The sequence below is a fragment of the Corvus kubaryi genome, unplaced genomic scaffold, assembly GCF_017639235.1.
Source record: "Corvus kubaryi isolate FWS band 111438036 unplaced genomic scaffold, C.kubaryi_AGA036_p1.0 37266, whole genome shotgun sequence".
Classification (NCBI taxonomy): domain Eukaryota; kingdom Metazoa; phylum Chordata; class Aves; order Passeriformes; family Corvidae; genus Corvus; species Corvus kubaryi.
In genome coordinates, this window is record NW_024581081.1 from 1217398 (window position 1) to 1223397 (window position 6000).

General features: G+C 40.1%; 1 protein-coding gene across 1 annotated transcript in view; it reads right to left on the reverse strand.

The window, feature by feature from the left end:
• AGPAT4 (1-acylglycerol-3-phosphate O-acyltransferase 4) overlaps positions 1–5570 on the reverse strand; it is an 82575-nt gene extending 77005 nt beyond the window's left edge. The window contains exons 1-3 of the mRNA XM_042025058.1: positions 3510–5570; positions 2729–2783; positions 1312–1372 (exon numbers count right to left, since the gene is read on the reverse strand). The gene's annotated coding sequence lies outside the window, so the exon portion shown is untranslated. The remainder of the gene's footprint in view (positions 1–1311; positions 1373–2728; positions 2784–3509) is intronic.
• Positions 5571–6000: the final 430 nt, after the last annotated feature.

The window sequence follows — 6000 nt, forward strand, 5'->3', positions numbered from 1 at the left end:
AAGTGTAAAGCTCATACAAAGAGCAGCAGAAGATAAGGCCACAACTGGAAACAGAGCTACAAGAGGGTTGGGAAGCAAGGCAGGAGACCAAACCAAACATGCATGCATCTACTGGAAAGCTCTCAGAGGGACTAAGGGCCCAGACCTGGGCTTAAATGGAGCCCTGGCCCATGGGCCATGTGTGTGGGTCCCAGGTGAGGCTGGTCAGGGCTATCAAGATGTAGCTGTGCCATCAGTGCCCTGACAGGTTCCTGATGATGGGGTGTGTTGAGTGTACTGTTCAGGTGCTCAAGATTGAGTCACCTTCTTCCCATTTGGTCATGAAGGAGTTGCATCCAGCTCTCTGCCATTCTCAGGCCAATGGTTTAGCTGCTGAACTGCTGTGTGGAGAGAGATTGGTAAAGGGAATTTCCCCAGCCATATTTTAAAAGTCTGACCCTGTGGCTGCATTTTGAAAAAGGGATAATTCCAGGCAGAGGTATAAGAAGTAAAATCCATGAATGAAGTACTTAATTATGGAGAGTGGCTGGGTTTGTAGCGCAGCTGTGTCCAAAGCATCCCTGACCACCTACTTGAAGCAGCTTTGTGTACTACAAGTACAGATTCTTGGGGTGTTATTCCGAGGTATCTTACTCAGCACCTAGATGTTATCTTGACAGCCAAGGGTCCAAAAGTCAGGCACCCTGATGCTGTGTGTGGTAGTTTCTGAACATCTTTTATTTAGCTTTTCTTGAAACCAAACTCTTGCAGCTGGTTATTTGTATGTTCTGATTTTCTGTGAGGCCATAATAAAAGTCTGTCTTCTTGCTTTCATTAGTGTTAAGCTGCAGCTGAATGTAATAGGTTTTATGGATGCTTTACACCTGAGAAAACTTTCCATTGGAGAGGTGAATTCTAGTTTTGATACAGTACATCTATTTGTCAAAAGACTAACCAGGAAAACATGAATAATAAAACCCTCTTATTTAAGTTGGGGATTAAAAGGTAGATCTTATGAAGCTGTAGATGCCATGGTAATGACTGAGAGTGAAGAGCATGTAGAAAAAAATACTTCTGTGTTAAGAGCAGGTCTTGTGATGTCCTCACTGAGTATTTTTTAGGTAGTGGAACAAGAAGGATAAAAAGGAATCAGATTCTCTTTCTGTAAGCTCTGCCCTGCAGAGCACTGAATGGAGAATGGCTCAGGTTTGTCATTTCTTGTTCTGAGTGCTTGGTTTGCAACCTCAGTGCAGTTTTTTTCCTTGTTGCTGGTGGGTATGCAAATACTTTATTTGCATTGGGCAAGATTCAAGAGTTGAGTCAGGAACTTACTTGATGGATGCCTCCCAGCTATCCATCACTGTGTGAAATGGGTGATTTTCAGTGAGTTTTCCTGTAAGAAATAAACATAACAAAAACATGATAACAGCAATAACAAAACAAAACCACAGAAACAAACCCCAAACCACCCCCTCTAGTTCCAGTCGGTGAGGTATCTCTCATGGCTGAAGCAAAATTAACTGCTTGCTGGTTTTCACAGCTGGACCTCAACCCTGCTCATCACATGCACTTTTAAACGACTTGTGAATTCGACTTCAGAAATTTTATTGCAGGCAAAAGCTTGTTTGTCCTGGAAAGTTCTGCAGTGCTGCCTATGCCAGCCTAGAGAGAAGAGGCAACACCCCTGCTGCTGATGCTGCCAAACTGAGAGGGTGGATACTAACATAGGGATACACTATGATACATTTCCATGAGCAGCTGAGCTCAGGAAGTCAAGTTTGCTCTTGCTGCATGTCTTATGGCTAGAATCTCCAATATCTAATAAGGCGTGGGTTATAAAAGGCAATTTCCTGCATTTAAAAACATTCATAATGGTCCTCTTCTGTGTAGACTGAATGTAATAAAGGCTGAACTGCAAGCTTTCCCTCTGTGCTGGCAATAACAGGAAGTCTTTCCTGTGCTTGGCTTATCCGTCTTTATGAAAACTGTGGGAAAGTAATTGTGTCTGAGATCTCTGCTGCTTTTTGGGGATTGATTAAAATCTGCTAACAAGGTCAGGAATTATAGTAAGGACTGATGTGTGAAGTATGACTACACAATCCTTTTCCACTAGGAAACCACATGAAAATATCTATACCTAGGTCAATATATGCTGACAGTTTGTTTAAGTATGCAACCAAAAATGAGCGGTATTGATGCAATGCATTGTTGGAATGATAGAAGTCCTAATGTAGATGCAGGTGTACCAGTTTAAATAGGCCAGTGGAGGAGTGGTGTTGAAAATCAGACCCACTCCCTGTGTAACTAATTTTTCTGGGTGAGTTTTTCAAGTGTGGACTAACCCCAGCTGTGACACCTGCCATCTTCTCCTCTACCTCAGCTGTACAGTGGATCCACTGTTTTTGTATAGAAACTCCCACTTCCTTTCAAAGAAGCCACGATACTCACACATGGAAACATTCTGTTAAAACAAAACCCTGGGGCCACAGTTAATTTTAGAATAGACTCATTCTTTAGTTGAATAGGCATTAGCAAAAGAGCTAATGTGTGAGATGAGTTACAGGAATTTAAGCTCCAGACTGTCCAATTTGACCCTTTACAAAGTCTAGTCCATACATAAAAAATACTGACTGAGATGCCAAAACCCATTTCTTTGAACATGTTTATTCTTTCAGCATGCTTTATTTTCTGCAACAAGTATTAGATTACTAATCAATTACGTAAATTCTTTACAATTTTTAAAAAATACCATTCTGTCGCTGTTGTCCCCAGGGATGGCGAGAATCACGACACAGAATCCAAGTCTTGGATAAAATGGAATTATTTAATTAATTATCACCTCATTTATATAACTTGGTTCACAATAGAGAAATGACATTATTGGGTGCTTGACCATACACCTCCCAGAGTGATTGGCTGAATGCTACGACGCCTATTGCAAAATATTTTCTTCAGTGAACCAAAACAAGACCATGCAGGTGCAAGATAGAGAGTTAGTTTACAAAACCGTCTTTCACTGTGTCTCAGCTAAAGGATGAGAAAGGAAGACTTCACAAAATGCTTCAGCAGCTGGAAAATTCCACTGTTCCTGCTCTTTAGCATCCACACCACTCATTTAATAAATACCAAGGATCCTACCATATAAAATGTTTTCCAAATTACTCATTTCAGAATTACACCGAATATTTTCACATCTGCTGACATCCACAAAATAAATACTCCTTACACATGTACAAATATTATTTCTGTAGCTGTTTTAAATATTCAACTTGAGCCTGCCTATTAGGAGGAGAGGATCCTTTGTTTCTCTTTACACATGTATCTAATACAAACATCACAGATTTGTTTTTCTTGTTTTCTTAAAGCTTGATTAAAATGAAGACTTCTGCGTGGACCACTTTGGGCCTAAACTTGGTGACTCAGGTGACTGGCTTTAGATAAACCTACATGTGCAGGTGGCAGAGCAGATATTCTAGACACACACACACAGGCATGCATGCACACACATTCACACACATACAAACACCTACCCCATGACAGGAGGAAATCTTGCAGCTCTGATTAAATGTGGTTCAGTGTGACAAAACGGTGAGGGCTTCAATGGCACCTTGGAAATGCAGAGATGCAACGTCTGTTACTGGCATGGTCATGGGTGTACGCAGGTGGAATTCCTCTAAGACCTTAGAGGAAAGATCACTTTGGAGCTGCAAAGGTAAGGGTTGTTTAGAGGGTACTCAGGAAACTGCGGAAAAGCTCAGATAGGAAGCTGCAGAAGAAAAATTTTGGTCCGAACATTTGGAAGCTGGAGTAGCACAGACCCTCTAAAAACAAATGCTGTTTATGCACAACTCTGTTTACATCAAGGAAGCACGGCACATTGGCTGCTCTCCAGGTCTTCAAGGGCAATACCTAATATGCATATGTAGTTACACAGACATTTACAGTCAGAAACAAATCACACAATTATTCTTGTTGCTTGCATATGTACATTGCCTCACCTAGAAGAGGAAATAACTACTTCAGTACAATGAGGACAAGGCTGCTTTATGCCACAGTAGAGTGTAGAGATGAGCTGTGTGAGCCTGCCATTTTGAGCTTTGTACAAATTTACATAAAATGGTAATCCCTGCAATAAGTGTGCTGCTCTTGATCTAGCTTGTAATTAATTCTGTAGCAGTGTCCTCACCCTGTGAATGGCTATATCCTCACCCCGCCCATAAAAGACAGCAGCTTTAAGCCACACTTAGAGCACTCATCTTCACTCTGCCAGGTAACAACTCGAGCTCCATTGTCAAATTTACATTGAAGTTAGCATTTGATTATCTGTTCAATCACACAGAATTGGAAAGGTCATTTAAAAAAGCTTTTAAGAAGAGCCAGGAAAAATACTCTTCCTTATACATTGCTCACTGAAGAATGTGTTGCTTGCTGCAGCTCTTCTCACCAAACCCGCACCACTCTGTCCATACTGGAGACACAAGACAGGACTCAACTCTTGTCTTATCAGCTGTAGCCGTCTCCATCCCATGTTCTCCTATGTGCTGCTTTTGTAAAGACAGGTTTATCTGATGGGATAAAGGGAGCTATTTCCCAAGAAGGGTCTATTTCCCAAGAAAATTAATGGGATAAACCATGGTTTGAGTGCTAGGAAATAATCACTATGCAACAGTCTTTATATAGGGTCTTTATATGGTTAGTAGGTGCAATTTTTTCAATTTCTGTGTAGTCTGATGTATTTGAAGAGCAGATTTGGGTCAGTTTTTATTCTGTATACTTTAGTAGAGCCCACTAATGATTCATAAAGGTCCTACACTTTAGAGACATTGTGTGAAGTATAGTTCTTGGTCACTCAAGGGTTAAATTTAGTAGTACACCTTATAGACAAATATCTGTGGCAGCAAATTTGACTCCTCAAAAATGGAGATAACTGGCATTCTGTACTGTTGCTTTCTTTCTCAGAATAAGCCAGTTGTTGATGAAATAGATTTTTAAATAAAAAGGCATTAGCTAAGAGCTGATTGGGTAAAAGATGGATACTTACAGTTTTTATAAATGTCTGTTACACACATTAAGGAATGAAAAAATTTGGAACATCATTTTTGGTACTAAATTGCAGAAAGAGATTGCATGATACTTGATAACAGGAAATACAAACAGCATTAGCAGGTCAGGACTTAGAGAAAAGGAGTAAAAGATCCAGGTAAGATCTTGTACTGGTTTTGCCTTGGGCCGTCAAATATTTGTGATGTGACTGAAAAAATACAGTACAGTACAGACTGCTTTATCCCACTAAATGGAGCAAATCTGTGTTCTGTGTGAAAAGAGTACAGGATACTGTATTTCCTCTAGTTTCTTCCTGTTGACCTTTCTTGTCCACTGAATTGATGGTTTAGGGAACCTACATATTTCCAGTGTCCCAAGAGGGGACAGGTCTTAGCTTTTAATTTTCTACAATTTGGCCTGATCTTGCTCCCAGTGGCATTTCCTTGATTTCAGTAGATGCAGACACCATTTCAGAACTGGCTGTTGAATAAGGATACTGTATTAAGAAAATTACTAACTTCCAGAGAAAAGGAAAATAGTTCCTTAATCTAAAACTCTTAAACCTTAAAACAGAAGTGTTTTTACATAAAATAGTTGAAAATCTCATGAAGATGTCCGATCATCTCTTGGCAGCAGTTGCACAAAAAGAAAAGTGTCCACAAAATGGAAAGAAGACTGGACACCTGGGAGAAAAATGACAGAGTAGTTCTCAGAAGCCCAGGCCTCATAATGCTTAGGGTATTTCAAACACCACAGTGCTCATAGGACTGTCTGTAATGAAAAGAAAATGTTGTCGAAAGAGTGATGTTATACTTTCTGAAGTGAAATTGCCTCAATGTGAAAGATTTTCTGTGTGCCTTGCTGGCTTCTACTAATCATTTACCTATGAATACTAACCATAGTGTTTTATACATGTTTGGTTCCAGTTCTGTATCATGTTGTGCTGTCCTGCAGCCTGTTCATGGGGCAAAATTTAAA